Raw genomic sequence first — 11,275 nt, forward strand, 5'->3', positions numbered from 1 at the left:
AGGGTTATTATATTTCTTATATCTTATAATAAATAAATAAAACAAATATGATGTACAGTATAATGACAAAACAAAAGCTTTCTTTTACTTTTAGCTGAAAACATAAAAACAAAAATGCCTTACATTTACTTTGTTTTTTTGAAAGCAGAAGTAGAATGATGAAACAATGATGGTCATATCTCAAATTAAAGGTTTACAAAAAATGCATTTAAAGTTGAATCATAAACAAATCTCATAGACCCTTGCTTTGTCCATCGTGAAACAGGTTTTCTGTTTGGTAAAGAAGCTTAATCTGGATCCCTGTATTGCATGTACTGTGCCTGAAACTCAGAAAATAATAATTCATAATTTGTTACATTTATATAGTGCTTTTCTGGGTACTCAAAGCGCTTTACATAGAAGTGGGGGAATCTCCTCAACCACCACTAGTATGCAGTATCCACCTGGATGATGCGACGGCAGCCATATTGCGCCAGAACGCCCACCACACACCAGCTTACTGGTGGAGAGGAGACAGAGTGATGAAGCCAATCAGTGTATGGGGATGATTCGGAGGCCAATGGACAAATTTGGCCAGGATTTTTAATGAACACAGAGTCAGGACCTCGGTTTAACGTCTCATCCGAAAGATGGATAATAAGAAATAAGAGCTATCCCACTCAGAAGTTAATTTGTAATAATTCACTTTAAATAGACTATACTTTAAAAAAAAAGTATAGTACAAAACCTACAATCTCTGATTTTGGGAAAAAGTTGATTTAATTTTCAGTGTCATTTGGGGACACTGTTTAAATTTTAAAGTAATATTACGCTTTGAAATAAATGTAGCACATTTAAAACATTCACTTAGAAAAAATGAACAGACTAACATCTCAGATAATATAACTCCTCCCATCTCTGTAGGGGTCTGAAGTAGTCAGATCAATATGGATGTCATTATCACCTGTAAGTATATTTTAACGTTTTATTCAATATTTTTGCAGGAGGATCGTGGTTTCATGGGCTTTTTTTTAACTAACGCATTAGAATTCAGAAATTAAAAAGTTGTATCAGCTGTGCTTGTTTCAACTGTTTATTACCATTATCATAGGTTATTATTTTTGACTCAAATAAATAAGAATTGAATAAGCCTTATTGTCCATGTTTTTGCACTACAGACTCCACAGATAATGTCCAAACATAATCTTTGTAGGAATTATGTGAGCGCAAAACTCACATGTAAATTCAAGAGGCCTATACCCAGAAAGGAAATATGAAATATATGAAATATGTCTTTAGGTGCGGACTTCTTTCTGAGAGCTCTGAAAGCATTCAGTGTTTATAGAAATAAATGAAAATTAAGAAATGTTCTACTTGAGAGTGTTTGACTTGACTTTTAGGACAATGATCCATCTTTACGATGAACCATCAACACGTTGCTGTTTGTATGCATCTCTAAACAAACTATGCTTCAATAAATAATCCACAGTTGATAAGTATTAAATTATTTGAAGAGATAGGAAACTTGTGATAAATTGCTTTTTGTAAATGTATTTCTTTTTGATGGGCATTTATAAGTGATTATCATATCATTTCTTGGTCCTGCCTGTGGAAATGTGCTTTGTGAAGCCTACATTTGGCACATACTCTTTATGCTGGTCTTACACCATCATATTTATGTGTTGATAAATGCCTATTTTAATTGGATAATGTCAAGTGCATTTCATTATATAGGGGCAATGCACCATGTTTTTGTATTTTAAACACTTAAATGACTTACATGCAGAAATTATTTTTTTTGTTACGGTTTGTTTAATATGCATATATTTGCAAAAGTTCTGTATTAGAAACAAATTAGTCTCAACTGGTTCTTTTTGATTATAGGCTTGTACGTGCATAATTAAGAACACTTATGAAAGAGCTGGAGTTTGTGTATAATAATAGAGGAAGGAAGGAAGTTTCATCCCCATGACAATCATCTTTTTGCTGATATTTTTCTGTTTTTATACAAGGGAAGTCCAGGAACAAAACAAAATAAACTAAACTAATCCTGGGAAGGACAAGACCTAACCAAGAACATTTCTACAGTTTGTAGAAATAACAGCTCTTTTGTTAAACATGCATTTGACACATACATTTTCTGTTGTCCTACCCTACATATGTATGCTTATGTGTTGCATTGCATAAGACTATGAGTAACATAATATCAAAATACATTTAATTCTCAATGCATTAAATTTACATATTTAAAAATTATTTTATTATAAAATACCTGGATCAGCGTATTTGAATTTGATAAGAAAGAACATTAAAATAACAGTACAAATGTGTAAAACATTGCAAAATGCAGTAATTATTTTTTAACAAAAAGTTACTTATAAAATTGAAAAATAAATTGATCTCAAACGGCTCATGATTCCCTTGTAAACAGTCCCGTTCCTGATATAAAAACAAACTTTATGAACATCAACAAAGCAATGTAACAGTAAAGTATAGATTGCCTTAAAAATGATCCTATAAAACCATAATGCATATCAAGCCATGTGGTACACTGAAGGAGCTTTCAGTGGTTTACTGGCAGCAGGACCAGCATCTTCCTCATGGCGACTTCATGGACAGGCATCTGTTTGCACCTAAATCCCTGCCTGCTAACTTCATTATTCACACTAAGCAGGATGGTCTGGATGTCTGTACCTCTGGAAACATAAAATGAATACAAAATTACTTTTTTTTAAAGTACATATAGATTTTGTGCAAGTAATCATTTTCTCTACTTTGACAAATTATCATGATGAACATAAAAATGCTGCATAAAAAATGCATGTTACTAACTTACATTGGACAATGGTTCTTTAGGTTTCGGCAAAGTGACTGAATAAACCAAGAACCCTCTTCTGGCTTTCTATAAGAATAGTGACCATCAGTGGTTGACCTGGCAATAAGGAAATCCGTGTCAGCCGGGATTGCGATATCAAAGTCATCACCATCCACCTCCATCTCTGACTCTCCATCATCTGGAGCATCTGCTTGGACATGCACACATTGTTGATTTCTATTCCCACAACATGCCTGTATGAAAAACAGCTTGGGCTTGCCAGCTAGCCTCTGGCAGTTGTTGCCATTGAAAGGCTTTCTTATTTCATCAACAGAAATAACAGCACCATCAGTTCCACAGACTCCTTCCTTTATGCCATGGGAGAGGATGCAACATACAAAGCAGTCTCCATCTACTGTCTTCCCCACTTCCTTGAGGAGATTCTTCATCTCAGCTGCAGTTTTATTTCTGTGCTCCACCACCTAAAACCCCAGCCAGTTGAACACTTCGGCAAGACACTCTGGGGTTTAAAAGAGAATAAAAGCAACTTCATCAATCCAGCTGAACAAATTATTCCAAATAAATAATATTTATAAATATTATAATTTATAATTGAATAAAAATTTAAATTAAAACTATTTCTAAAAGTATAAATCAACAGATAATTAGAACTATTTAAGCAAATCCAATTATTTAAAGTTTTCTTCACACAATGACTAAAAGTAAATAAGTTTAAGGAATATTTCACCCCAAAATGAAAATTTGTAAATTACATTACATTTACATTATTTGAAAATTACATCCAGGGCGGTGAAACTGGTGCGGGCACACCAAGCACCAAGCTGTTTTGATGAAGGAACAAACACATCAATCTTAGAATGCTTGAGGGTGTGTAAAATATCAGCAAGATGAACTATTTCTTCTAAGTATCTTATGCTTACTATATAATTACATCAAAAAATGTTTAAAAAGCTAACTTTGGTCCTCATCTGATCCCCTTCTTTCAGCCATGGTCACAAAATCTACATTATTGATGATTACGCAGATACCACGTGGAATTTGTTCTATTTTGTACTGAGAGACCTGAAATAAAAGCACATCAATGGAACAGAACATGACCGCTGCATTTACAGAAGCCTGAACCTTTCAAATATGAACTTCACCTCCTGTACTGGAGGGGTGTTTGACATGATAACGGCTTGACCCTTTAATTTGGGAAAATCTTCCAATATCTTCTCCTTTCTTAAAAGGTCTATGAACTGGCAACAAGTTTCCTCCCCCTTTCCCATGAGTTTGTCAAGTAGGTTGATGACTTTCTCCTCTCTTTTAGTAATATCTGAGAGGTTGTTGTAGTCACGTTTAGTAATAAGTTTGGCCTCCTGCACATGCTGCAAGATGATATTGGGATCTTCAGATAAAGTCTCCATGAGGAAAATTTTATTTTGGAGAATTCTGTTAAATGATTCTTTTTCACCCATAGTTTAAAATCAGCCCTGAAGAACTGGAGAGAAGAAGAAGAGAGAGGTTAGTCTGTGTAATAATAGCTAGTAATTGAATGCAAAGCACAGTAAATTGTTCTTATTCACTTCAAAGCAAAGATGCATGTTATACAATAATAATATGCAGAGTTAAAAGTAGTAAATAAGCTAATAGCCAATAGTACTGACATGGACTAAATGAAACAAAAGCTCTGCTCATGCATTATTAACACCAAGTAATACAAACCAGCTAAGTGGCAGCTTGTGCATGCAAGTTTGTATGTTGCACAAAGGCTCGATGTTCACACAAGGAACATTTTCATGTTACAGCGTTCAGGTGAGCCATATGTTCACTATTATGGTTTAAATCGACTTATTAATAGTTTTTGCTTTCGTAGTAGAGGCAGTAGCTAACTTATTTACACTACTTAAATCACAATTTGACATATTGCAGTCTATTTAATGTGCAGTGATAGTAACATAGACGCCTTGAGATATGTTGTTGTTAATAAATACTTTGTTACATTTGCAATTTTCCATGTAAATCACCCACCGTCTTATCAGATGACGTTTTCTTTCTAAAATCTCGTGGCCGCGCCAAGACGAGTGTGGGGTTGCCAGATATTCCAGGTTGCCTAGTCTTCTGTTGTGAATAGTCAATGAAGCAGTAATAACTTTTTTATTTTTTGGAATTGTAAACAGTATTTACAATAAAATGTAAATAATAGTGTAATAAACAGCATTTACAATAACTCTAAAACGTAAATAAAAGTGTCATTAGGCTATTTATTTATTTTCGTTTAGTAACCTTGTGGCTTATTGAGCAGTGGACTGTTATGGATTTGGATAGCACTGGTAAGTTTGATCCCTCTTTCCATTAATAAAAGACTGAAAATGGAAAAAAAATGTTTGTGTAAAAAGCAGTGCTGCGGGTTTGTACATAATAAGATATTTATTAATTATTATTTATATTGAGTGTGTGTTTACAATGAAACTGGCACAACAATGCAAGCTATATTTTTATTTTTAAAATACATTTATCGAAAAAGATCCCATCAATTTCTTGAATCAAGTTGTGTTTTGCAGTTAATGCAATTATTGGTAGTCTTCTCTTTTGTGTTTTTTTCATGTGTCATTTCACATATATTTCTCCCATAGAAGGTCTAAATGAAATTCGTTCTGCAGTGTATCGAGCTGCTCTAAAGCTTCGCACATTACAAAAACTATGTCAGAGTGAGTTTTTCCATGTTTACTTGCTGAATGCATTAGCATTATATTATCTCACCCACCTGAAATTTTTATCTCATATGAGTCTTTCATTTCAATCTTCAGTGCACCTGGTGTCACTGCAGGATTTGCGCCCAGTTATAAATACTTTGTGCAGTTCTGGGGAACAAATGATTAGTCTTGCTCAAAAAGATGTACAGCAGCATCTAGAAGAACTATTCCAGAGCATTTCACATGAACTTCCTAATGAGGCGGTCCCTGAAGCCACAGATCAAACCACCAGGCTTCTCTTTAAACTGTTTGACAGGTGAACGATAACTCTGTTGCTTCGACATTGTATAGTCTGTTTTTGTATTTATGCATGTGCACTTTAAACTTTCTGCTTTCTTTTAGAGAGCAAACTGGTGTTATTCTGCTCAGGTCAGTGAAGGTCGCGCTGATCGCCCTCTGTGGAGACACTCTCTCAGCTAAACAGAGAGGTCTGTTCCACATTCACTTAATTTCTATCACCTCTTCAGATTTAATCTATCTTTCAGGATGAAATAATGTAGTTAGGATCATGGCAACATTGCTTAGAGTCTGCGTTTGTCTCTTTTGCAGCTCTGTTTCGACTAGCTGAGAGCTACAGTGGGAAGAGTGACAGGGGCTGTATCAGTCGAAGTGCACTCAAAATCCTGCTGGAAGACCTCAGCCAGGTGAGAAAAACAATCCAATGAATTAGACCCACTTCTAGCAAATTGCTAACTAAAAATGTTCTGATTAAGGTTCCAGCAGTGGTTCAGGAAAACCATGTTTTTGGTCAAGCTGAAGCTGCAGTGTGCTCTTGCTTTAATGGGGTATAGTATATTTTTATAACTAATAACTAATTACTGTTAGTACAGTAACTAATTACTGTTTTACTGTATTTATGTTTAAAATAAATGTAGCCTTGGTGAGCATAAGATACTTCTTCTAAAACATAAAAAACTCAATTATTCCAACCTTCTGAATTAATTATTAATTTTAGAAAGTTTGTCACTCACAAGAGGAACATCCAATTTTGTGGTCCGTGGCTACAAAAGTTAGAAAATCCCTGATTTAGCAACATTCAATACCGATTTTCTCTCAGGTAAATAGTGCACGTGTGACTGAAGAGCATTTTATTGGCTGGCTGCAGTCAGAACCCCGGCTGCTGTTATGGCTGTCCACTCTCTACAGGATTTCAGTGAGTGAAGCTGTACTGCACAGAGTCCACTGCCATGCCTGTAAAGCCTTTCCTATCACTGGCCTTAGGTATGCTTTTTTCATACTTGATGGGGTTTTAAGCTGGTCTACTGACCCACAGCTATGTGCATGTACACTATATAGTGTGTAGAAAAGTGTTTGTAATATATCTGTTTCAGGCAGGGTTGCCAGGTTTTCACAACATAACCCGCCCAATTGCTACTCAAAACTAGCCCATACTAGCTCAGTGGTGTTTAGAAGGGAGTCCCCCAGTATAAATCGCATTCTGGGGGGTAAAACACGTTTACTCTGAGGTTCCCATGGTAAAATTCACATTGCAGCGGCTAAATATCATGTTATTGGGGTCTTTTCAACCTGCGGACATGAAAAACAACCCACGGCCACAGTGTTAAAGTGGACTTGGCAACACTGGTTTCAGGGTTATTACTGTTAACTAAAAACAAAGCTAAAACTTCAATAATGAATAAAATAAACATAAATTACAAAAATACATAATTACTGAAAATAAAATCAAAACAGAAAATATATAAAATAAAAGTGAATTTAAAATACGAATAAAAACTATAATAGTATATAAATAATACTGTTACAGTATGTTTGTATTGGGGTTGACATGCATGCTCTCTGGTAGATAATAATGGTATGACCTGTCCATAGGTATCGCTGTTTGAAATGCCTGAACGTACATCTGTGCCAAAGCTGCTTTCTGACCGAGAGACGCAGCAGGAAACACAAACCCTCTCATCCTGTACTGGAATATTGCACTCAGGTGTGTAAACAAACATATGATGTTTTATGTATATTAACTGGGGTTTTTAGTTAAATGCCTTAACTTAGTGTTTGTTTGTTTAGAAACATTATAGAGTTTGAACATTCAGCAGCTTTTCCTTAGGCCAGGATTTTAATAACAACATAAGTGCATCCATAGAAAGATAGAGCAGTGGTTTCCAATCCTGGTCCTGGGGACCCACTGCTCTGCACATTTTGTATGTCTCCCTTATCTGACACGCTTAGTTAAGTTCATGGATCTCTCTCCTAACGAACTGATGATCTGAATCAGGTGTGTTAAATAAGGGAGACATACATGTGCAGAGCAGTGGGTCCCGAGGACCAGGATTGAAAACCACCGGGATAGAGTGATGTGAACTGTAGGCTGGAATAGGCAAATGAAATGAAATGAATTAAATAAAATGGTAAATGTGTGTGTGTATGTTTTATTATTATTTTAAGCCATTTGGTTTACTAGGACACAGGAACCATTTTACCATTTACCACACATACAGTATAATGTATTCTCAGGAATTATTAATATGTGCTATCAATAATTAATTAATTACTTGAAATATAAAATGACAAAAAATAGTGACAATACTTCTGCTCTTTTAATTATGCTATATTATGGTTATATACATTATTCTTTGTTCAGCCATCCTGGAAGGAGTCAGTGGCATCACTGGCCTCTAGTGCTCGACATGCTTTGGTACCTCGACACGCTCGGAGAGAAGCAGAGAGGAAGAGAGCCCTGAGAGCAGGCTCTAATGCAGAGCTGCAATACAGGTACACATTTTGTGTGTACACCATGTGTTTTTCATTGATGGAACACAGCATATAGTTGATTTCATGTGTCAATGTGTGTTTGCAGTGCCCCTTCTCCAGTGCTGCAGTCTGTAGCAGATCCAGACATGCATAATGCTCCTGAAATTAGTCTGACTGCCACCCCTGCTGCGGTTCCAGTAGAGTCTAAAGGTCTGCAGACAGAGGAGACAGAGAATCCTCAGGTAACGTACCTGCAACGTTTCACAGAAGTAAAATTCACATAGATTATCATAATGATACATAATAAATAAAACCCCTGGGGTTATTTTTTATGTTTATGGTGTTATAGAGAGAAACAGCTATTCTCCAAAAAGACCTCAGTGTTACTCAGAAGGCCATGAGGTATCTGCAGAGAGATAAATGGTGGGCCCAAAATAAATCTTTTGAGTATTACCAAAAAAACAGACAGTCTTGCATGCCATATTTTTGTAATTGTATTGGGCCTCAGTGTGTTTGTGATGTTATGATCAGGCTCCTGGAGAAAGAGTTTCAAGTGTGGAGAGTTGCAGCCCAGTCAGAGCATGATTCACTGGAGGACAAATGTACTGAGCTGAAGAGCATGATGGAGGAAATGAACCAACATAACCAGCATCTGGAAGAAGAACTGGACAGAGTCAGACATGTGAGAGGGGTCATAAAGAGGGCAGTCCAAAAATATCTGGGCCTAAATCTAAGATTTCTGTATTTGAATTATTTCCATCAGTTTTAATATAAACTAAGAAACTAAATGTAATGCATATTTGTCAGTTATACATAATGAAACAGGTATGTAATTGTACTAATAAACTGAATGTGTTTTAAATATATTTAGAACGCATTCAGTTTAAGCACGATAACCAAGTTTAATATATTTATTATCAAAAGGCTTACATCCAATCTGTTTCAATCTCATTTCCCATTTTAACTAATTACATATTGCTTTGTTCCACAGCTAGCCATATTTTGCTAACCATTTTAACTGAATAAATGAATGAACATAAATGCTGAATTTAATATAATGTTGTAATACAAATGGGTGTTTAAAAATATACATTTTATTTTAATAATCTAATAAATGTAAATAGGTAATAATAAATTAGTTAATAAGTGCAGAGGTATTACCAGTTTCATTTAAATATGACAGATATTAAGCAGATTCAAGGAATGACAAGGAACATATAACAGGTTCTTTAATAGTTATTTTTTTTGTCATTGTCACAGATGTTGTGTGTGAGGGACAGAGATCAGCTTAGAATTGACTTTCGTTCCCATTCAGACCTTCAACCAGAACATGACCAGCATTAGTGAAAACGACTGGACTCAACCTGGGTGTTTAAAACCTCAAGACAGCTCCAGTGGAGAAGAGCGGGTTCAGGAGAGGAGAGAAGCATATCAGGAAGGAAGAACAGAAGTGGATGAGGAGACTCTTTATGAGGTATCAGAAGACATCTCCACAAATCTGGATGACACAGAAGAGGATGACCATACAGCTTCAGGGCAGCAAGAGGAAGCTGAGGAGGAGGGGCTACGGGAGGAACAGGAGGAAGAGGAGGAGCTACTGCATAAAAGACTTTCTTTACTTCATCGATCCTTGTCTGATTTATCTCTGGAAGAGCACTCAGACTCAGATGACTCAGAGATGGACGAGGAAGAGGAACTTTGTGAGCTTGTACAGCGACTTCGAAATGAGCTTTCTCTATATATAGCCACAGGTTTGTGCCGTAATTTTGAATAATACTTAATAGTATTGTCTATAATTAGTTGCATATCCAAAATGCAGCAAATGCTTTTAAGATATGTTAATAAATTATTTAAAATAAATATATAATTTTTGTGGCCGTTTTTTGTTTCCTCTCCGTCAGGGTCGGTCAGTCTGCAGAAAGAAAAGCTAATGACGGCAGCAGAGGGAGTCAGAGATTCTGTTTCTCATCTTGTCACTTCTGTAAGGACCACCAGTTTGGCATGATGGCAGCCAGAATAACTTTCCCTTACCTGCAACCAATACAAGCCAATTTCCATCTCTCATTCCATCACAAGGTTAATCATAACAGCAAATGCTCGCAGTGTGCTTGTCACAGAACGGCCCGTCTCCAGCGTCTCTATCACTCTCACCTGCATCCTGTTAATTATCACGCTCACCTGCACCTCATCACCACAGCAATCAACCCCAATACTTAAGCACACACTCCATTCACTCCAGCGTCCGATCCCATACACAACGAAGTGGACTGCTCTCCAAGACATCGGCTCGCTGAGTATATGCAATTGAAACTTACCCTCTGCTACTTACCTCCTGTGTGTTCCTCTCCTGCCAGATTGGGCGTCTCCGTTATCAGTGTGCTCCAGGAATCTCCCCGTACTGTTTGCATCCAATACCTGTGGAAGAAAGGACCAAGCTCATTAGACCAGTCACCTTCATCTAACAAGCCTTCCTTGTCCAGCCACTCACCTCCAGTCACCTCTGCACTACCGTGGTTACTCACCTGCTCAAATAAACACCAATTCTCTGTTACTGACATCTGTGTCTGGGGCTTACGTTACAGTACTGATGGTTGATAATTCACAATTTAATGAAATCTAAAAATGAATGGGTTTAAAGATGTCGCTATTTATATGAGATATGACATTGGTTAATATTAAAGAGGCACTGATACTGACATTCAGATGATACAGAAAAGGCAATAATTATATTCTTGTCACTATGAAAACATTTGAAATTAATTGGTGAGTTGTCCATGGTCAAAGAGTGTTTAACACCTAATATAGAAGTGTTTGCTTTGATTTGGGTCTGTCTGGGTTTATTTAGAGATAATGACCAGGTGACCCTTAATTATAGCCCACAGCAATAACTTACCAATATTATAGATCGTTGCAATTTTGTCACAGTAAAACTAAGGAAAAAGTCACGACATATAGCAAAAAATATATATATATATACAGGCCTACTGTCTGATTAGATTATTCTTGACAAAAATAT

The 11,275-nt window shown here is 36.2% G+C and overlaps 2 pseudogenes across 2 annotated transcripts; one reads left to right on the forward strand and one right to left on the reverse strand.

Moving 5' to 3' along the window:
• Positions 1-1,782: 1,782 nt before the first annotated feature.
• Positions 1,783-4,272, reverse strand: LOC306844945 (caspase-8-like; annotated as a pseudogene). Its single transcript has 4 exons — positions 3,967-4,272; positions 3,772-3,877; positions 2,816-3,314; positions 1,783-2,675 (listed from the first exon to the last, which is right to left on the reverse strand). The product of its transcript is annotated as a caspase-8-like (transcript).
• Positions 4,273-5,108: 836 nt separating this feature from the next.
• Positions 5,109-10,264, forward strand: LOC306844782 (dystrotelin-like; annotated as a pseudogene). Its single transcript has 14 exons — positions 5,109-5,127; positions 5,431-5,505; positions 5,605-5,806; positions 5,893-5,978; positions 6,100-6,194; positions 6,264-6,335; positions 6,608-6,771; positions 7,381-7,492; positions 8,150-8,280; positions 8,366-8,501; positions 8,609-8,682; positions 8,791-8,941; positions 9,520-10,010; positions 10,161-10,264. The product of its transcript is annotated as a dystrotelin-like (transcript).
• Positions 10,265-11,275: the final 1,011 nt, after the last annotated feature.

Source organism: Barbus barbus (assembly GCF_936440315.1).
Source record: "Barbus barbus genome assembly, chromosome: 25".
Taxonomy (NCBI): domain Eukaryota; kingdom Metazoa; phylum Chordata; class Actinopteri; order Cypriniformes; family Cyprinidae; genus Barbus; species Barbus barbus.